A 22,734-nucleotide genomic window follows, 5' to 3' on the forward strand; every position below is an offset into this window, starting at 1 on the left:
AACCCTCATACAATAAGACAGTTAGCTGCGTGAACAGTGCACATTGGTTTATACACGCATAAAACGTTTTCTCGCTCTGTCATTGTTGATGTATAAAATGTTTTCATGTTGTAACTTGTTGACACCTGATAAATCTCAACAAGGACACAACATGAAAACATTTTATACACGTATTATGCATTTTATTTGTAAATATTGTACACTGATTGCACAGCTATTCTCTTATTCTATGATGAGAGACGGTACTAATGAAAGTAGTGTCAATGTATTTTTGTACTATCTGGGGGAATAAATTTCTGTAACTAGAAGAATAACCGTGTTTAGATTCTGCGGTCACCTCCAATATAGCTCACAATGTCAGTTAATCATAATAATATGATACAAATGTTCAGTCTTCGTCTTGTTGTTGACGTCATACAGAGGTGTGTGTGTGTGTTTTGCTTTTTGTGTATAAACAGTGAGCAGTGAAGTAATATGAATAAATCACCTACCAGCAGATTTAGAGCTTGTTGGTTAACTTGCTTAAAAATTTACACAGAAGAGTAGTATTACTTTTATATACATCATAAACTTGTCTGTTAGCTAAACCTATCTAAGAGGCGTGTTTTTTAAGTAAGCACCGATTTGAAATTAGAAAAAGATGTGCTAAGATATCTCAATAATTTTATTTTTACATGAAAGCCTGTACCTTAATCTATTTTTCTACATAATTTCTGTCAATATTGAGGCACTTGTCATAACGTTGTACCAGCTATTGAATACGCTCCTCATAGAAGTCTACCGCCTGATTTCTTAACCAATGCATCACCACTGTTCTGACTTCGCCATCGTCTTGAAGATGCTGACCGCCCAGGTATTTCTTTAAGTGCAGGAACAAATGGTAGTCACTGGGTGCAAGATCGGGGCTGTACGGACGATGATCTAGAGTTTCCCATTGAAAAGATGTGATGAGATCTTTGGTCTGATTCGCCACATCCAGACAGGCATTGTATTGCAGCAAAAGATGCCTTTGCTCAACCCGCCACGTCTTTTGTTCTGAATTGAATGGCGCAGATTGTGCAATGTCTTACAGTAATCTGCTGCATTGATTGTCTCAGTACGAGGCAGAAATTCCACAATCAATACTCCTTTTCTGTCCAAAAAAAAACTGTGCACATGATTTTCCAGGCAGAAATTGTTTGCTTAAACTTCACTTTTGTGGGTGAATCTGAATGCTGCCATTCACAGGACTGTTGCTTTGATTCTGGTGTGACGTAGGCCTCCCATGTTGGATCGCCTGTAACAATTTGGCTTAAGCAATCATCATCATCGTTGTGGTACCGCTAAAGAAAAATCAATGCACTGTCTAAATGTTTGGTTTTGTGAGCATCCGTCAACGTTTTCGGTACCCAACATGCGCACAATTTTCGGTAATTCAAGTGCTCGGACACAATACCATACAAAACACAACGAGAAACATTAGGAAAGTCATCCTGCAAGGAGGAAATCGTAAATCGCCTGTTTTCTCTAACCTTATTGTCCACTTCCTGCACCAAACTTTCATTAACGACTGAAGGACGCCCACTCCATTGTTCATCATGCACATTTGTGCGACCATCTTTAAATGCCCTTACCCACTTTCTTACCATTCTATCACTCAAATTGTTTCTCCGTAAACTACACAGATCTCACAATGAATATCGATCGCTTTTAGGCCTTTAGCAGTAAACAATCTTATAACAGCCCGTACTTCACAGTCGGCGGAACTCACGATTATCGGAGGCATCTTAAACACTCAGTACACGACGTAAACAAGGAAGACTCAGACTGTAATGGCGTCAGTGCGTAGACAACAGATGTAGGTGCCCTGTGCACATGCGCACAACGCCGACTGCAGCGCTGCGGCCGCGGTGTGGCAAAACTGCACTTACTTAAAAAGACGCCTCTTAGAACAATACTGAAAGCAGTCCGTTTCACGGCATGTTCTCAGCACCCAGAAAAGTCTCCATTGGCTATTCCACGTGTAATGGAAGATAACGAGATGGCTCGATCTGTGTGTGGCGTCCAGAGGTGGCACTAGTCTGGCGGAGCAGTTCCTGGGAAGCGACAAGGTGGGGGGGGGGGGGGGCGGTGGAGGGAGGGGGGGGGCTGGGAGCGCAATCGTGAGCTGTTTTTCTTGAAACGGCCGTTGCTGGAAGCGCCGGCAATTCCTCACACCCGCGATTACTCGACTGCACGAAATTTTTTTTAAACACCCTGCATAACCCTAGGAACAGATCATTGCAAGAAATCGCAATTTCTTCAGATTTTAAGTAATAAACGCACTGACCGATCTGATTCAATAAATAAATAAAAAATTGGCCATGTGAGAGTATGACTCGTGCAATTATGCTTCCGAACAAAATTAATTACGTATATAGACACTTCATCCATTATGCCAAAGGAAGATCTCTACGATATTGATACTGACAAGATACTGCTCCCAAGGATTCCAGTCTATCGAGAACATTTTAACTTCAAGTTTGAAGTGAGATATCAAAAGAGAAAATAAATATTTTTTTATGTGATGTAATAGCAACTTAACAGTTTTCTGCTTTTTTCTGTTACTTGTACTACGCAACGTTTCATCTGACCCAATTTCATGATTCTACATGAAGAGAAAGTACCTGCAAGTTTTGGCCGGCCGGTGTGGCCCGTGCGGTTCTAGGCGCTTCAGTCTGGAACCGCGAGATCGCTACGGTCACAGGTTCGAATCCTGCCTCGAGCATGGATGTGTGTGATGCCCTTAGGTTAGTTAGGTTTAAGTAGTTCTACGTTCTAGGGGATTGATGACCACAGATGTTAAGTCCCGTAGTGCTCAGAGCCATTTTGAACCTGCAAGTTTTAATAAGTGAGTTGGTGAGTATCAAAATGTGTGACATAAATAGCTATATCTTTTGAATTGCACTGACTTAGAAGCTTATTGTTTTTACATCACCAAAGGACTATAGTCCTCAATTTAATACGTCCACCATTTCCCGAGGAAGAGGGGTCTTAACAGACGGACAGACAGCCAGACATTACAAAACTACTTTTTACAGCAGCTGAGCTGCCACAGGGACCTGCCGGGTCGCCGTGACTCGCGGCCTCACCGCACGCGCCTCACGGCTGTCCCAGCTGGCTTTGATCCGTATTTAATAAACGCTGGGCGCGCGCCAGTGCAGATAAGACAGCGTAGTGCTCCGCACGACAGCTTGGCTCAGCCGATGGTAGTCAAAGATCAAAGGCCGGTAGCGAAATGAAGTGAAAAACGAAAACGACCGACATCTGCCATGTTCTCCGATGGAACTGCAAATTTGCCGCTCTGACATTTAATCTTTCGATGATGACACGGTAGTTTAGCGTTACCACGTTTTAAAATACCACCGGTATTTTTCTTGAGCACACAGATGCCTCCAAGCAGCTCTGCTACGTTCGTTAGGGTGAGCTGCACAGGGATAAATTGTGTTGCCGGTGATTCTTTCACTTTCTTCTGTGGAGAGTGCGTTTTGTTTGGACGGGCTGAAATCGTATATCTGGCGGACACTACTGTACGGAAACGAGTCGTGAACCGAGAGAAAACAGAGAGATTCGAAACGCAAGCGTTTGAATTGTCGTGCTGCAAAGGACGCTATATACAGTGTCGGAAAAAATTTAGTAAACACTTTTAGAGGTATCCAATTAAATCAATATACGAGGGTTGGAACTTTAATAGTGGCAACTATTTATTTACAGCTCGCACAAAATAGATACGTGTTTCAAAGTTTTACTGACCTTCAAAGAAGTCACCATCGTTGTGTATAACCCATTACCAGCGATGTGGAAGTCGTAGGATAATCTTAGAAGTGCCAGTTGTGTTGACAGTTCGAGCGGCGCAGTCTATTGCACAACGAATTTGTAGCATTTCCGAAGCGTATGCCTTGAAGTGTTTCCTTCAGTTTAGAAATCGGCGACTGAATGGAGGAACCGATTAGGATCTGCTCCAGCAAAATAATTGCGGAGACCGAATTCAGTCTTTCAGTTTCTTCTCAGTCATCTTCGGTTCCGTTTCCGGTAAGATCACTGAGCGACTGAACAGACTGAGGCGACTGCCTATTGGCTTAACTTAGGACCACAACGTCTATTCCCACCTTGCAGCTTTCATGGCGTCACGTGAAGTCCAACCGTGGCCACTTTTGGCGACGTAAGACACGTGTGACAAACTAAGCGACTTACTTTTTCGCTGATTTGATTAGAAGTGTTTACCGTCTCAGATAGATTAATTCGTCATCCTTCCCAGACGACCAAACATTCTAAATAAGGGCAGCAATCCTCACTTTCACCTGCGTGACAGGGTTACATTTCTCACATCAGTCATTAATGAAATACCCTGTAGCTACTTTGGGAAAACATTCCAAGGTCCGAGCACAGGACTGGGACAAGAACACCGTTGTCAGTTTATATGCCGCTTACAGCTGGCTATTATATTCCAGTTCACGAACGATGGCGGTTCACGCATATCTGGGCACGGAAAGGGGTTCAATTGTTCCCGGCTCCAAGTGACACTTGCGTTACGCACATGCAATGAAGTGACTAAAGTCAATGTATAGCGACATGCACACATACAGATAGCTATAGTATCGCTTTCGCAAGATATAAAAGGGCAGTGCATTCAGGGAGCTCCCATTTGTACTCAAGTGATTCATACGAAAAGATTCCCGACGTGATTATGGCCTCACGGCTTTGTATAAAGGATGATTGTTGGAACTAGAAGCATGGAACATTCCATTTTGGAAATCATTAGATAATTCAAAATCCCGAGATCCGAAATGCCAAGAGAATACCAAATTTCAGGCATTATCTCTCAACACATCAATGCAGTGGCCGGGGGTCTTCACTTAACGACCGAGAGCAGCAGCGTTTGCTTATATTTGTCAGTGCTAACAGACAAGCAACACAGGGTTCGAGTGTGGCACACAGGTTGTCAACAAGGCACTGTGAAAACTGATAATGGCGTCATAATGGTGTGGGCTGTGTTTACACGAAGTGGGCCGGGTCCTCTAGTCCAAAGGAATCGATCATTGACTTTAACTGGTTATTATCAGCTACTTGGAAACCATTAGCAACCATTCATGGAATTCATGTTTCCAAACAACGATGTCACCAGACCACAATTGTTCGCGATTTGTTTGAAGAACATTGTGGACAGTTCGAGCGAATAATATGAGCACCCAGATCGGCTGAAACCAATCCCATCGAACGTTTATGGGATATGATCGAAAATTCAGTTCGTGCACAAAATCCTGCACCTGCAACACTTTCGCAATTATAGATGGCTTAGTATTTCTGCTGGGACTTCCAACAACTTATTCAGTGCATGTCACATCGAGCTGAGGCAGTCCGCAGGGCAAAAGGAAGTCCAACACGATGTTAGGAGGTATCGCATGATTTTTCTCACCTCAGTGTATTCGTGATTTCCCACCTGAAGGTAGTGTGTCTCTTGCAGATTGTGTTTCTCGCTTGCTTATGTAAAATTTATCGCTTACCACCACCATGAACCGCGGCAACTCTCAATAAAGGGAATGGAAATTTACTAAATATTCGCGTTGGCTATACATTCACAGCAGAGCTCTCAGATCACTACAGAGCGCTCACAGGCAGTAGTAGAATGCATGAACTAGGTTGACAGAACACGTCTAAACTCCAACACCATCGTTCGTCACTCCAACTACTCGTGTAGCAGCTCATGCTGACAACCACCACGTCAACAACAGAAGAATAAAGTTCAAAGTCGAAAGAGGAAAAAGATTAAAAAAACTCCACACTCAAATTTCCACGGAAACAAATGGAAAATTTCAAAGCGAAATCCACGCCGAGCACGGGAATACACTTTTGGAATTTCTTAGTTTTCCTTGCTACAAGAGATAACTGTCTCCTTTCTTCTGAAATAAGCAACGGAGACGCTTCCCCTAACCCAGTCGCCACATGACTTCTACATCCTAGGGGGATTGCCGGTCAACTTGACGAGCTATAAACTGCACCAAGAATGTATTTATCACTTAGGCCTTCCGGCAAGTACGAATCAGGAGCAGAATGCAAAAATTTCTCCGCCACCGATTTTAGAAAACAACTCACCACCATGGGAAAATAACTCACTCTTAAAATCAGCTTCCTTGTTTCCAACCACCTCCCATTTACGAGGGTTGGGCAAACAAGGCTAGCACACATTAAAATGATATGTTACACACTTTGGGTTTTTCGTCACATCAGTCTGCAAAATTTTACTTCCGTATGTACTGTAGGTATTCCGTCTGTAATGATTTTCCTTCATACACCTTTTATTTGTCGGCCGGGCTTTGACTTGGCGCAAATCTGTGATGAAACTCTTGTTGCATTTGAAGCAATGCGTACCGAACCACAGATTGTGTTTCTGATCTCTCAATATCCTGGTCAGCACGTGTTATATATCAAGCCCTCGATTGTAAACAGCAGTGAGGGACAGTTGATCAGAAACCGAGTTGTTGCATGTAATACATGGTAGATGATGTGATTTACTCGTACTAGTTGATTGTACGACGATAAACTGAAAAATTCGAGCTCTGTCTCTAATTCCATATTGTCACTAATGGCAACCTTGTCGTGCTGTGTGAATGTAAATAGCGGTAAATGCCAAAACCTTGGCTACCAGTAGTAGTAACGTGTGCGGTGTTCGTGCCAGGAAAATGGTTTTTAGGGACGGTTCGTACGAATTTGAAGATGATTTGGATAAGATAAAGGTACTGACCATGTTCCTGAATGCAAATCCACTTCCAAAGCAGTTGTTAATCAGCTAAATGGGAATAATTCTATAAGCAAGTGAACAATATTATTTCCCTTACTACTGTTTGCATGAATTTACGTGACAGCGTGATGGCAGAAATGTTGACTGCCACCTTTAAAATTGTTTACATATTGTAGTAACGCAACAAAAAAGTTAATTTTATATTGGGAGAATCACAGATTAATTTCTGAAGTTGTTATACTTCATAACGTCAAAGGATGGTAACACCTATCTTTGTACCATAAACTAAAAGAATTTGAACCTTTTATTTTGTTTTCTTAAGAGGTTTCAGAGTAACGTGTCGTTAATTCGTCCAGCAAGTAAACAGTGGTAACTCGGTGGCAGATCATGTTAAGTGCCATCAGTTTGCAAGCAAACAACGTCACAGATTTAAGAATAAAATTTTACATAGAACTTACGATTTTAAGAATATGTCACTACTGTAGAGATATTTGAAATCAGTGTCTTAGCCGCACGGGTTAGTCGTGCGGTCAGGAGCGCCTTGCCACGATTAGCGTGGCTGCCCCTTCGGAGGTTCGAGTCCTCCCTCGGGTATGTGTATGTGTTTTGTCCTTAGCGTAAGTTAGTAAAGTTAGATTAAGTATTGTGTAAGCCTAGGGACGATGACCTCAACAGTTTGGTCCCATAGGAACTTAGCACAAATTTCCAATTTCACTGACTTATCTGAGTAAGAAAATCACAATGGATATACCTAAAATATATTATCATGCGTTTTCGTTAACACTTTACTGTATAATTGCTCTAAGCAACCAACTTCTCCCTGACATTACCGTGGTCTTCATATGTATAAACCATGGGCGATGAAAAGTTCTGTATGTGAGCCATGCTCTGACTTGAATACCACAGTACACAGCCTCCATTCACACTCCCACCACCACGAGGCCACACTGTCTGTGTCGAAGGGGAGCGGGGAAAAATGCGAACGCGCCACTCTGAAATGGCAGTGCAGTTGCACAGCATACAGCTTGATTTTATTTTTCACTTTTCTCAAAAATATACATGACAAAACAAATTTTCAGTATTGTTTAACTATTTTTGGCGCGCTGGAGATATAACATAATTTTTATCTGGTACAAACTGTCAGCAGCTAATGTAACAGATTTTTGCACTCAGGCTGCACGTAATCACGACTTGATGAGTTTAATAATCGAAAAAAAGGCCTGACACACAAATACGCCGACGGAAATATTGCAGCACGTTGGCAACCTCATTGTGGAGACATGGAAACTCTACGTGAAGAAAGAAATGTAGACGCCCTTGACAGCTTTAGCATGGGTTTGTCATTAAGACGGGAATTACCTTGCAGGCAATTCAGTTACATGTACACATGCGCAAGGGCGCTTCCAACTGAAACGGCAAACGCTCCCGAAATCAGATGTAAGACAGTCAATATCCTCAAAACGTTTAGGAAACTATCCTTGTAATGCTTTCATGGCCACGATGAATTCTTCAAACCTCGCATTTTCTTTTTAAATGCATCATCATCACATCAGAAAGAATTTGTTTCTCATTTTACAGGATCTTATTATGGATTGTGTGCACTCTACTTACTACGCGAGATCTGCAATCCATTCCTGATCTAAATTTCGTCCCTGCACTCCTTTTTCCTTCATGAATTCAACAACAGCGAGTTTTAAATCAAAATTTCGTTCAAGCGTGCACCTTGACCTAACAAACGTACTTTTCAGTAATTTATGAAGTCTCCATATTCTTAGTTTGTTTCTTCGAAAACCGTCGCAACTGACAGTGGAAGAACGCGCCTGACTTTAAGATAGTTTTCTATACGCACCAATAATTTCTTCACGTGCTGCAAGTCTGCAAATTTAAAGCAGAGTGCTTCTTGATGTATAGAATTATGACTACTGCATGTCGATCATTGTAATTTTTTACGCTTTCATAGACGATAAATAGTTTATAGAAGAAGAGAATAGAAGCTTCCAAGATGTGGTGCTACAGAAGAATGCTGAAGATTAGATGGGTAGATCACATAACTAACGAGGAGGTATTGAATAAAATTTGGGAGAAGAGAAGTTTGTGGCACAACTTGACAAGAAGAAGGGACCGGTTGGTAGAACATGTTCTGAGGCATCAAGGGATCACCAGATTAGTACTGGAGGGCAGCGTGGAGGGTAAAAATCGTAGAGGTAGACCAAGATTGAATACACTAAACAGGTTCAGAAGGATGTAGGTTGCAGTATGTACTGGGAGATGAAGAAGCTTGCACAGGATAGAGTAGCATGGAGAGCTGCATCAAACCAGTCTCAGGATTGAAGACCACAACAACAACACTCAACTAAATCTTCAAATTCCTTCTGCATCATATTGTAATATCGTTTCAGAGCAAATTTGCGGCACCCTTCGCTTGTGCGACTACATGTTATTTATTGTGAATTCTCGTCCCTCTCTCCTGTCATTCCCAGTCATTTATAATGATCTCTATACAGCCTGTTTTTGCGAAAACAGCCACTGGACCTGTGATCGTCCTTCATACTTGTTGTGTACATAGTTCCGCGTAGTCAGCGCGTACACAACTTTCCCACTAGAGCGCGCCCCGCTAAGCAGAACAGCGCAGGCGCAGCGCTCGTCCGTCTCCGCACTACGAGGTGGCGCTGTCTTAGAGACGGACCAAATTCTGCTTCCCCCGATCCGCGTATTAATATGTAACGCAGCCAATGAGATTGCTGCTAACGTAGAACCTTTTCTCCTCGCGGATCACACTCGCGCAATGATACCTGAACACGCGAGGTATTATAACGAGTGTACAGACCTCCAATTAGTCAGTTTGCATTAGTCTATAGTCAAGTTTCAGTCTGCACCTAATAAGATTATCATATAGCCATGAAGAGAAATGACTAGATACTTTGTCAAGTATCAGAGACATGTGAGAATAGGATTAACGTACCAAGACTAAAGGAACTTCAGATTGTCAATTGTAAACAGCATCCAGAACCAAGTTAAGTTATTATTATGCTTGTTATTATTTTAATAAATGTGTGCGAAAATTAATCAAGTTCTGTTGAAAGTTGGCCACCGTCAATCTGCTACTCTAAGCGTGCAAGTGGCATTTCTATCGTCTGACCTAAAGCCAGAAGATAAACACGCCACGATAAGACCACGAGACATATTGCTGACACTCGCCCACTTCGTTAAAGCGACAAGTCAAATAATCTGATGGTGTGTGTACCGAAGGTCTTACAGTAAGCACACCACAATACTGCGAACAAAAAGCGAAGGGTAAAAAGCGCCGACACCAAGATTCTGCTGAACTGAAGAGAGTTTTGCCGGCCATAAAATGCCACACCGCAGTACTAAACTAATTGTTTCGCTGTACCGAGTACCTCGGGGAAGCAACGAGCAAAGCCGAGACACGTCGAGCTTTGATCCGCACGCGGCCCACACACCCGGCCCGTGTGAAGTTCGGCACTCCTTGGCCGGCCCTGGTCTAAATCGTACAATTTGTTCGAACAGTATTCATTTGTGTTCCATATCTTCGTTTTCGGACAGAGACGTTTGATGTCGAATGAACAGTTTTCCTGCAAGGCAGGTTTCCCAACGAGAGAAGCTTTGACTGGTACGTAGACACAGAGCCGCCTGCACCCCGCGCGGCCCCCGCTCGACCATATACGGCAGCGAGTGCGCTGCGCGTACTGCCGGCCTGACCCTACGCTGCGCCGCGCTCTTGTCTGTTCCCGCCAGCCGAGCGTCGACTGACGTGGCCGCGTGTGTTCAGATAAGCGCCAGACCTAGGCCGGCGCGCCTGACCTCTGACCTCGGCAGGGCACCTTATCTGCCCGCCTGGCAGCGGAGGGGATTGCGAGCCGCGAGTAGGTTCTGCGAATTTCAGAGCGGGAATCGCCGCTTGAGTGGCACGCCCATATGTCAGCCGAGATAAAGCTTGTCAGCGCGGAGCGACGTGCGCAGTAGCTCACTGGGATTCGCGCGAGAGGAACGTAACACATGTTTACACATGCGTGGCGCAGCGCTGGCGACTCTGGAGGGGAAAGTACGACGCCGCGCATCCTCCGGGGCGTCTGTCTCGAGCGGTGGAGTGCGTAGGCGAGTGATGCGCGCTCTCCAAGTGACCAGCTGAGAGGTGGCATAAGACGAAGCTCCGACGTAAGGGCCATGGTGGACGATGCCAGTACTAGCGCACACGTTCCGATAAAATTTTACGTCTAAAGTTGGTCAAATATCTTGAAAATGTTTTGCCGCCAGATAGTTCTGTAGCACGAAATTAGAATCATATTAATACTGTCAGCTGCGCACGGGCGTTGATGTAGATCAACGGGAACAGGTGAAAACGTGTGCCCCGACCGGGACTCGAACCCGGGATCTCCTGCTTACATGGCAGACGCTCTACCCATCAGAGCCACCGAGGGCACAGATGATAGAGCGACTGCAGGGACTATCTCGCGCACACATCCCGCGAGACTCACATTCTCATCTTGTATGTTCACACACTACATTCGCAGTGTCCCACCCCAACACACTCATTACTCGTGGAAGACATTCTTCCGAGTCCCGTAAGAGTTCGAGGAATGTGTGTGCATCCACACAGAAGAAGAAGGTCATGGCCGGTATTATACACTCCTGGAAATGGGAAAAAGAACACATTGACACCGGTGTGTCAGACCCACCATACTTGCTCCGGACACTGCGAGAGGGCTGTACAAGCAATGATCACACGCACCGCACAGCGGAAACACCAGGAACCGCGGTGTTGGCCGTCGAATGGCGCTACCTGCGCAGCATTTGTGCACCGCCGCCGTCAGTGTCAGCCAATTTGCCGTGGCATACGGAGCTCCAGCGCAGTCTTTAACACTGGTAGCATGCCGCGACAGCGTGGACGTGAACCGTATGTGCAGTTGACGGACTTTGAGCGAGGGCGTATAGTGGGCATGCGGGAGGCCGGGTGGACGTACCGCCGAATTGCTCAACACGTGGGGCGTGAGGTCTCCACAGTACATCGATGTTGTCGCCAGTGGTCCGCGGAAGGTGCACGTGCCTCTAGACCTGGGACCGGACCGCAGCGACGCACGGATGCACGCCAAGACCGTAGGATCCTACGCAGTGCCGTAGGGGACCGCACCGCCACTTCCCAGCAAATTAGGGACACTGTTGCTCCTGGGGTATCGGCGAGGACCAGTCGCAACCGTCTCCATGAAGCTGGGCTACGGTCCCGCACACCGTTAGGCCGTCTTCCGCTCACGCCCCAACATCGTGCAGCCCGCCTCCAGTGGTGTCGCGACAGGCGTGGATGGAGGGACGAATGGAGACGTGTCGTCTTCAGCGATGAGTCGCTTCTGCCTTGGTGCCAATGATGGTCGTATGCGTGTTTGGCGCCGTGCAGGTGAGCGCCACAATCAGCACTGCATACGACCGAGGCACACAGGGCCAACACCCGGCAGCATGGTGTGGGGAGCGATCTCCTACACTGGCCGTACACCTCTGGTGATCGTCGATGGGACACTGAATAGTGCACGGTACATCCAAACCGTCATCGAACCCATCGTTCTACCATTCCTAGACCGGCAAGGGAACTTGCTGTTCCAACAGGACAATGCACGTCCGCATGTATCCCGTGCCACCCAACGTGTTCTAGAAGGTGTAAGTCTACTACCCTGGCCAGCAAGATCTCCGTATCTGTCCCCCATTGAGCATGTTTGGGACTGGATGAAGCGTCGTCTCACGCGGTCTGCACGTCCAGCACGAACGCTGGTCCAACTGAGGCGCCAGGTGGAAATGGCATGGCAAGCCGTTCCACAGGACTACATCCAGCATCTCTACGATCGTCTCCATAGGAGAATAGCAGCCTGCATTGCTGCGAAAGGTGGATATACACTGTACTAGTGGCGACATTGTGCATGCTCTGTTGCCTGTGTCTATGTGCCTGTGGTTCTGTCAGTGTGATCATGTGATGTATCTGACCCCAGGAATGTGTCAATAAAGTTTCCCCTTCCTGGGACAATGAATTCACGGTGTTCTTATTTCAATTTCCAGGAGTGTATGTCCGAAAGAGCAGACACCATATCCACATAAGTACATAGTTCTGTAGCATGTTTGATATGTCGTTTCCAATTTTCAGAGTTTAATTCGAGCTGTAAAAGATGTAATAGCCAACTTGTTTCAGCCAATGCGCAATGTCACATCACCTTTTTTACGCGACGCTGTCCTTGTTTGCGATTTTTTATTGTTTGCTGCCATCAGACAGGTTATCTGTAGACTATGATAGGCTGTGAGTCTATTTACGATTTATTAAGGAAATGCACACATGGTGGAACAAAACCGCGAATGCAAGCTTTAATAACCTCATTTAGAAGACTGACCAAAGACAACGTTTTGCTCGTCTACTATAGCCAACATTTCCTTATATGATGCAAGTCTGGTGTTCAATTGTGGTAAAATTGATAGAATCAGGACCTTTATGAAATTACATTTTGATGCAGACTGCTTCACTGGAAACCTATTGAAGAAGACTGTGCCGCGCTGTGTGGCCGCGCGGTTTGAGACACTATGTCACGGATTGCGCGGCCCCTCCCACCGGAAGTTCGAATCCTCCCTCGGGCGTGGGTCTGTGTGTTGTTCTTAGCATAAGTTAGTTTAAGCAGTGTATAAGTCTAGGGGCCAGTGACCTCAGCAGTTTGGACCCTTAGGAATTCACACACATTTGAAGAAGACTGATGGTGTGCGTGTTGCTAATTCTGAGATTTCAGTTAAGGATATTGCCAAAAGCTCATGCCAGTAGTATCAGACTAGAAGAAAAAATTTACACGAAGACGAAGAAGACGTAATGTACGTTCATGGCCTCCACTTAGGTACTTAGTTCTGGCATAAAGGTTAACAAAATTTTTCTTTCTGCAATTTCCGAAACTTTCATTTTTCGGTGTATAAGGAACATTTTCTGATGAACGATCTTAGATAAAAAGGCGAATTTTGCTACTGATTTCTTACATATTATAATACAACTTACCATGGAACAAAATTGTTCAAAGTACGTTACTGTAAAATTTATTTAAATTAAAGAAATGTTGCATGAGTTCTAAGACTGATATTGAAAAGTTGGTAGACAGAATTGTTTATATAACTACTAAGAATAAGTCATCACACTTGAAATTGAAACTGAAGTAACCTTTAAGAAAAAGTTTCCGATGTGACAGTATGTGGTCTAGAAATATCCGGAAAAGTCCTGATCAAATTGTGCGACAAAAAATTAACATAATAGCCAATAGAATAATGGCAACATGTGCAAGATTTGATTCAATTATCTCTCAAACAGTAAAATATACATTAGCTTATACATATCACTGTATGTTTTCATTCGTCCCTACTTAACGTTATCCATCTTTCAACTGGTCTGATGCTACTTTCATTTTTTCCGAGCTTTTGCTAATATTTGCACGTCTACGTAAATGCCCCATCCACATCCAATATCTTCCAGCATTTGTCTGCCCCTACTCCATTTTTCCCTCTACATTCGCTTCTTCAGCTAAGGTGACTATTCCTTAATGCCGTAACAGCTGTCTCATTGACCTTTTCCTTCTTCTTCCAGGTGTCTTTCACAGACTTCTTTCTTCAACCTTTTTTTTTAGTACTTCATTTTTGCCTTTGAAAGGTAGCTTTATTTGATGAGGAAGCTTAACATCATAGATATTACATGGAATCAGACTTTCATTCTAGAACCCACCGCACGTCGTTTGGTGTATTGAAATGCTGGTTGCGTGGCATGCTTAACGTGATCTGATTTACCGGACTGAGCAAACTGGTGATGGCTCCATAATGGTGTGGACTACATTTACATTGAATGGCCTGGAACCTCTGGTCGAACTGAACCGATTGTTGAATGGAAATTGTTGTGTTCAGCTACTTGGAAATCATTTGCACTCATTCACGGATTCATGTTCCCAGACATGTCGCTGGACCACAATTGTTTGCAATTGATTTGAAGAAAATTCTGGACAATTCGAGTGAATGGTTTGGCCACCCATTCCATCAAACATTTATGGACATAATCGAGAGGTCAGTTCGTGGAAAAAATCCTGCAGCGGTATTATTTTCGCAATTGTGGACGGCTACAGACGCAGTATGTCTCCATATTTCTTCAGGGGGGCGCCAACGACTTGTTGAGTCCATTCCAGCTCGAGTTGCTGCACTACACCGGGAAGAAGAGTTCCGACACAATGTTGGGAGGTCACATCAGTGTACTCTGCAACAACGTCCTCAACGGAAACTCTTTGATCGCTCCTAACAGCTTAGATGCGAACAGTAATTTCCGGACGTCGGTTCCTTATCAAAACGCTGCCTACATCTCCTAGAAGCTTGCAGTAGGCACTGTGGAATACTCTGCAAAGTCGTTCGGCTGCTGTGACGACGGAGGCGGCGTCGCCGTCCTCCTCGGTGGCCTTGACCACCACTCGACATGCAGTCCAGTCAGCAATTAGGCGAGCAGCTGCATACGCCACGCGCCATTCCGCAGTAAACACTCCGCTCGCCGTTTAAGTCCGACTGCCGGAATTACTGCGGCACGTAATCGAGTGCTGTCATCGCTAAACTGGCTGAAAACGCGAGGAAAGCTGTTAACATCCAACGCATACTGGAAAAATTACATCTCCTAAATAAGCCACTATCACTGAATCCGCATCTAAACAATCTGCGACCTTAACTGTGTCAAATGTAGCTGATATGACGAAACCCGAAGGTGTTCGATATGTTTAAAGCTTCATCTGCTGAATGCATCAAGAAATGCAGGAAATCAGCTTTAAAGTTCCAGTAAGTAGACGTTACTTTGAGAGGGATGGGGCAGGACATCTACCTTGGCTTATAGAAGGAAACAGCCAAGTATTCGCCTTAAGTGAATTAGTAGAGCCGTGGGTATGAATGAGTGATGTTAAGCGGCGGATCCGTTCTTCTAAGAGGTGGAAGCCAGGGAGACAGAATCCGTTTACTGCAGTCTCAGGAGCCTAGCACCCCACCTACAAGCAGTCATTTCTTAGCTCTGTCAGTCAAGGTTAACATTGATATGTACAGAAAAGGCCATGTCAGAATAAAAAAAACCCTGATTTGAATCTATAGTTTGAATGTATTACTCACCAAATGTTTACATGTACACTATCTGATCAAAAGTATGCCGGCACTTATTAGTGGACACTAATACGTCGTGTCTAAAGTTATGATGGCTTGAAATCTACCGAGGACACTCTCAATGAGGAGTATGAACGACTGTGCGGGAATGGCAGCTAATTATTCTTCAAGAGCCGAAACCAGAGAAGACAGTGACGCTGGAAGCTGTGGTCTGGAGCGCAGTCGACGTTCTAACCCATCCCAAGGCTATTTCTTTGGGTGCGGGTCGGGACTCGTGGCAAGCCAGTCCATTTAATATACGTCATTGTCCACAAACGATTGCCTCATAGAAGCTGTTTTATGACAGAGTGCACTGCCAAGCTGTTATTAACAATCGTCGTCCGAACTGTTACTCTACTGCACACAGAACACAATGCTGTAAAATATGTTCATAGGCTTCCGCATTTAACGTATTCTTATGTGCAATAGGGGTGAGAGGTGGGACGCCATTCTCTCCCTTTGACGACATAGTCAGATTAGCGTTCATATTTTAGGTAATGATATCGCTCTTCCCCAATACCACATTTGGTATGTGTGGTTTACGACATTCTTACATGGGAAAATTGTGGACAGAATGTTGTTATAATTGCATGTGTAATCTGCAGAGAACGTGTACCCGAGAGGGCATAGTGGAGGCAACAGGACAGAGAGAGAGATGGACTGGGGGCAGTAACTGCTCAGTGCAGCGATCTGACTGTGAGGGATTCTGGGAAGCAGCGCTCAGTGAATCTTACTTGCAGAGGGACTTCACAGAAGGGCGCCTTTTCGTAAAACATTTTACCTGGGTCAGGTGGCAGTCCATCATGAAGTCAGCTAGTTGTCGGAAAATGGTGGAGGAAGTTATTTAAGAGAGACTGCCGTAAACTGAGCTTTAGTGCAATTGGTGGGAAGGTCGTACAACTCTGTGCACTCTCGTGTTAGAAGCTGGGACGATGCGGACAGAGTGGCTGGCGTATAAGTTTAGTAGAGGCAAGACTGTAACTCCCCCCCCCCCCCCCCCCCCTGACGATATGAAGTCGCGTTGTTCTTTTACCAAGAGACAAAAACACTTATTTCACAGGCATGACCGTCTGGGAAGCTTAAGAGCCTCTTTCAGAATTTAGAAATGGTCAGACCAGAAAGATTACATCCTCCATAAATGAGGGACTGTGGCCCCATCTAGGCAAACGTTTTTTGCCAAGACAGCCATGCTCACGGTGATAATGACGCATTCATAGTCTAAGATCTTATTTTTTCAGACAAGGATATGCAAAATGGACATTGAGGCTGATCCCTCACCTGTGGTAGAGTGGGAGGTCGTCTCGAGGTGTGGCAGGGGGCGAAAGACATTCCGGAGGGCTGAACGGAAGGCCTCTCCAGTTTGTCTGAAGAACCGGTTTCAGGCTCTTTCTCAGGCTGATACTGATCTTCGGCCGGACATGGCTGCTTGTCCTGTTCCAGAGGTTGCCCCTCAGTCTGCAAGATCCGGGCGGTCGCAGAGGGTGGGCTTACTGGTAGTTGGGAGCTCCAACGTCAGGCGCGTAATGGGGCCCCTCAGGGATATGGCAGCAAGAGAGGGGAAGAAAACCATTGTGCACTCCGTGTGCATACCGGGTGCAGTCATTCCAGATGTGGACAGGGTCCTTCCGGATGCCATGGAGGGTACAGGGTACACCCATCTGCAGGTGGTCGCTCATGTCGGCACCAATGATGTGTATCGCTATGGATCGGAGGAAATCCTCTCTGGCTTCCGGCAGCTATCTGATTTGGTGGAGACTGCCAGTCTCGCTAGCGGGATGAAAGCAGAGCTCACCATCTGCAGCGTCGCCGACAGGACTGACTGCGGACCTTTGGTACAGAGCCGAGTGGAGGGTCTGAATCAGAGGCTGAGACGGTTCTGCGACCGTGTGGGCTGCAGGTTCCTCGACGTGCGCCATATGGTGGTGGGGTTTCGGGTTCCGCTAGATAGGTCAGGAGTCCACTACACGCAGCAAGCGGCTACACGGGTAGCAGGGGTTGTGTGGCGTGGACTGGGCGGTTTTTTAGGTTAGATGGCCTCGGGCAAGTACAGAAAGGGCAACAGCCTCAAAGGGTAAGGGGCAAAGTCAGGACATGCGGGTACCAAGCCGCAATCGGTATTGTAATTGTAAACTGTCGAAGCTGCATTGGTAAAGTACCGGAACTTCAAGCACTGATAGAAAACACCGAAGCTGAAATCGTTATAGGAACAGAAAGCTAGCTGAAGCCGGAGATAAATTCTGCCGAAATTTTTACGAAGGCACAAACAGGGTTTAGAAAGGATAGATTGCATGCAACCGGTGGTGGCGTGTTTGTCGCTGTTAGTAGTAGTTTATCCTGTAGTGAAGTAGAAGTGGATACTTCCTGTGAATTATTATGGGTGGAGGTTACACTCAACAACAGAGCTAGGTTAATAATTGGCTCCTTTGACCGACCTCCCGACTCAGCAGCATTAGTGGCAGAACAACTGAGAGAAAATTTGGAATACATTTCACATAAATTTTCTCGGCATGTTATAGTCTTAGGAGGAGATTTCAATATACCAGATATAGATTGGGACACTCAAATGTTTAGGACGGGTGGTAGGGACAGAGCATCGAAGGACATTATACTGAGTGCACTATCCGAAAATTACCTCGAGCAATTAAACAGAGAACCGACTCGTGGAGATAACATCTTGGACTACTGATAACAAACAGACCCGAACTTTTCGACTCTGTAAGTGCAGAACAGGGAATCAGTGATCATAAGGCCGTAGCAGCATCCCTGAATATGGAAGTTAATAGGAATATAAAAAAGGGAGGAAGGTTTATCTGTTTAGCAAGAGTAATAGAAGGCAGATTTCAGACTACCTAACAGATCAAAACGAAAATTTCTGTTTCGACACTGACAATGTTGAGTGTTTATGGAAAAAGTTCAAGGCAACCGTAAAATGCATTTTAGCCAGGTAAGTGCCGAGTAAAACTGTGAGGGACGGGAAAAACCCACCGTGGTTCAACAACAAAGTTAGGAAACTACTGCGAAAGCAAAGAGAGCTTCACTCCAAGTTTAAACGCAGCCAAAACCTCTCAGACAAACAGAAGCTAAACGATGTCAAAGTTAGCGTAAGGAGGGCTATGCGTGAAGCGTTCAGTGAATTCCAAAGTAAAATTCTATGTACCGACTTGACAGAAAATCCAAGGAACTTCTGGTCTTACGTTAAATCAGTAAGTGGCTCGAAACAGCATATCCAGACACTCTGGGATGATGATGGCATTGAAACAGAGGATGACACGCGTAAAGCTGAAATACTAAACACCTTTTTCCAAAGCTGTTTCACAGAAGAAGACCGCACTGCAATTCCTTCTCTAAATCCTCACACAAACGAAAAAATGGCTGACATCGAAATAAGTGTCCAAGAAATTGAAAAGCAACTGGAATCACTGCACAGAGGACTGGACCTGACGGGATACCAGTTCGATTCTACACAGAGTAAGCGAAAGAACTTGCCCCCTTCTAACAGCCGTGTACGGCAAGTCTCTAGAGGAGCGGAACGTTCCAAATGATTGGAAAAGTGCACAGGTAGTCCCAGTCTTCAAGAAGGGTCGTCGAGCAGATGCGCAAAACTATAGACATATATCTCTGACGTCGATCTGTTGTAGAATTTTAGAACATGTTTTTTGCTCGAGTATCATGTCGTTTTTGGAAACCCAGAATCTAGGACCCAACTCGCTTTATTTGTTCATGAGACCCAGAAAATATTAGATACAGGCTCCCAGGTAGATGCTATTTTCCTTGACTTCCGGAAGGCGTTCCATACAGTTCCGCACTGTCACCTGATGAACAATGTAAGAGCCTACGGAATATCAGACCAGCTGTGTGGCTGGATTGAAGAGTTTTTAGCAAACAGAACACAGCATGTTGTTTTCAATGGAGACACGTCTACAGACGTTAAAGTAGCCTCTGGCGTGCTACACGGGAGTGTTATGGGACCATTGCTTTTCACAGTATATATAAATGACCTAGTAGATAGTGTCGGAAGTTCCATGCGGCTTTTCGCGGATGATGCTGTAGTATTCAGAGAAGATGCAACATTAGAAAACTGTAGCGAAATGCAGGAAGATCTGCAGCGGATAGTCACTTGGTGCAGGGAGTGGCAACTGACCCTTAACATAGACAAATGTAATGTATTGCGAATACATAGAAAGGAGGATCCTTTATTGTATGATTATATGATAGCGGAACAAAAACTGGTAGAATGATCATATAAAATTAATTGTTGGTAAGGCGAGTACCAGGTTGAGATTCATTGGGAGAAACCTTAGAAAATGTAGTCCGTCAACAAAGGAGGTGGCTTACGAAACACTCGTTCGACCTATACTTGAGAATTGCTCATCAGTGTGGGATCTGTACCAGATCGGGTTGACGGAGGAGATAGAGAAGATCCAAAGAAGAGCGGCGCGTTTCGTCACAGGGTTATTTGAAAAACCGTGATAGCGTGACGGAGATGTTTAGCAAACTCAAGTGGCAGACTCTGCAAGAGAGGCGCTCTGCATCGCGGTGTAGTTTGCTCGCCAGGTTGCAAGAGGGTGCGCTTCTGGATGAGGTATCGAATATATTGCTTCCCCTTACTTATACCTCCCGAGGGGATCACGAATGTAAAATTAGAGAGATTCGAGCGCGCACGGAGGCTTTCCGATAGTCGTTCTTCCCGCGAACCATACGCGACTGGAACAGAAAAGGGAGGTAATGACAGTGGCACGTAAAGTGCTCTCCGCCACATACCGTTGGGTGGCTTGCGGAGTATAAATTTAGATGTAGATGTAGATCTTATAATGGCGGTTCCGCGTCTCGTTAAACCAGGTGGCCAATTTTGTATTACATATGGGTGCTTGAATACTTTTGATAAATTTTCAGCAGTCACATTTTTGTGCTGTAATCAAAGGGATCGAGTGCAATGTTTTGGGACACCTGTTTTCAATGGTTAACAAAAACATGGATTAAGAAAATAATTTCGTCTCACTCTTGGAAAAGTAATGGTGAGTGAGACGAACGAGAGAGAGAGAGAGAGAGAGAGAGAGAGAGAGAGAGAGAGAGAGAGAGAGAAATGCTTTGAATGAGAAGTGACAGTGTAACTTAGCTGTGTGTCAGCCAGCCTGTAGTGAAGGCGTGCCTGATCTCCCGGTCCAGTCAATATTGAAGGCCATTCGAACGTTGAATGTTTCTAACTACATTACGTACTCTTACTGCTGCCCTCAGCGCCTGTAGTCTTAGTTCCAGACTCTCATAACATGGAGCCTAGCACTGAGCCCATGTGGTAGACGCTGACTACACATTTGGGACATTAGGTGTTGAACACTCCAGAAACTGAACAAAAACGAAAGTGAGAGTAGGTAATCCTGCCGGGGCCTATTTAAGGTCTCGGTCCCAGCAAACACTACGTCTTACTGACGTGGTTTGTGGTGTTGTCACTTCGAATGGAGATTCCTATTAAAAAATTCTTCAAGCAACTATTGAGGGAATTTTACGAACTATTTAGATTGCCATTGGCTGGATGGTCCTCACCGTCAACTATCTATCAATAATGGTATCCTTATGCTAATGACATCGTACTTCATACGAATTAACGTACATAACGGCCACTGTTAACTTGATGAAAATTGCTAATTCCAAATTGAGTAAAGCTACATTAAAATTACCATCATACTAAAAATACCGCCACCCTAAACCAATAATTTAATCCAATTTCCTCCCCTTTCTGTAGCCTCGAGGGTGTATAGGAAATTGTTAGGTAGAATTATGAATAAGTTAACTATGAACACATTTGTTAAATAAAGTGTCATACTTGATCACTTCCATCGCCGAATGGTTAGTGTCTCTGCCTTCGATGCGGACGGAACCTGGTTCGATTTTTGCTGAGTTATAGAGGTCTGGAACGACGTCAACTGTGACATTTTTAGTGTGGGTGCGATTTGCGCTGTTTGGCAACTGAAGAAAAATTCATCTGCCAAGATGGCTAAAAAAGCATTTTATTGGATGATCGATTTCGGCAGAGCTATGCTGACATCATCGGATCTTATGCTTTAAAATACTACGAAATATTGTCCAGCGATTTTGCAAGTGTGCTGTGCGAAACAACTTGCAATAATGACGGACAATATGTATTGATATTTTAAAGCTTAAGATCCGGCGATGACAGCATACCACTGTAGAGCCCTGTCATCAAATAAAATGCCTTTATAGCGATCTGGGCTTGTGAAGTTTTCTTCAGTTACCGACTGCCTCGTGAGGTAAAGTGAGGAGCTGCTTGACTAGAGAATGAGCAGCGTGATCAGAATTGAGCTACCGGCATTACTGGCAGGAGGGACTGGCGACATGCTGCTCACATCATAGACCACGCCTCGTGTTGCCCTGCAGTGCAGATGTTGCACCGCGCGACAGCCGCACTGCAGCTGCTGCTGCGGCTGAATGCGCGCTGGGGAAGGCAGACAGCGGGCTATCTCATCTCCGGCCGGCGGCGTTGTGGATGCAGCCCGCGGTGCGTGTCTTGTATTACGGCTGTGGCCAGGGATGGATGTCCCGCGTCAGCGGCAGCAACGCTCAGAAGCTAAGTCCCGTCAAGAGTCCCACCCGGGTCCGTGTTCTGGCGTCTCCGCGTCAGGTGTCTGCTCTCGGGTCTCGTAGTGAAATGTCACCTTCAGTGAGTCGAAGCCAAGCACCCCGCACTAGGATGATTTCTCTCTGTGCATGCGTAAGCATCCAATTTGACAAAGTTGACACCTCTTGCTTTTTGTCGCCAGTCGAAATTTTTTCAACAGTTTTTC

General features: G+C 45.1%; 1 protein-coding gene and 1 non-coding gene across 11 annotated transcripts in view; both read right to left on the bottom strand.

Moving 5' to 3' along the window:
• Positions 1-22,734, bottom strand: part of LOC126267989 (uncharacterized) — a 905,571-nt gene that overhangs the window by 815,777 nt on the left and 67,060 nt on the right. The gene's annotated exons all lie outside the window — the stretch shown is intronic.
• On the bottom strand, positions 11,123-11,197 carry Trnat-ugu (transfer RNA threonine (anticodon UGU)). Its single transcript has one exon. It is a non-coding gene; the product is annotated as a tRNA-Thr (tRNA).

The sequence above is a fragment of the Schistocerca gregaria genome, chromosome 4 (assembly GCF_023897955.1).
Source record: "Schistocerca gregaria isolate iqSchGreg1 chromosome 4, iqSchGreg1.2, whole genome shotgun sequence".
NCBI classification, from domain to species: domain Eukaryota; kingdom Metazoa; phylum Arthropoda; class Insecta; order Orthoptera; family Acrididae; genus Schistocerca; species Schistocerca gregaria.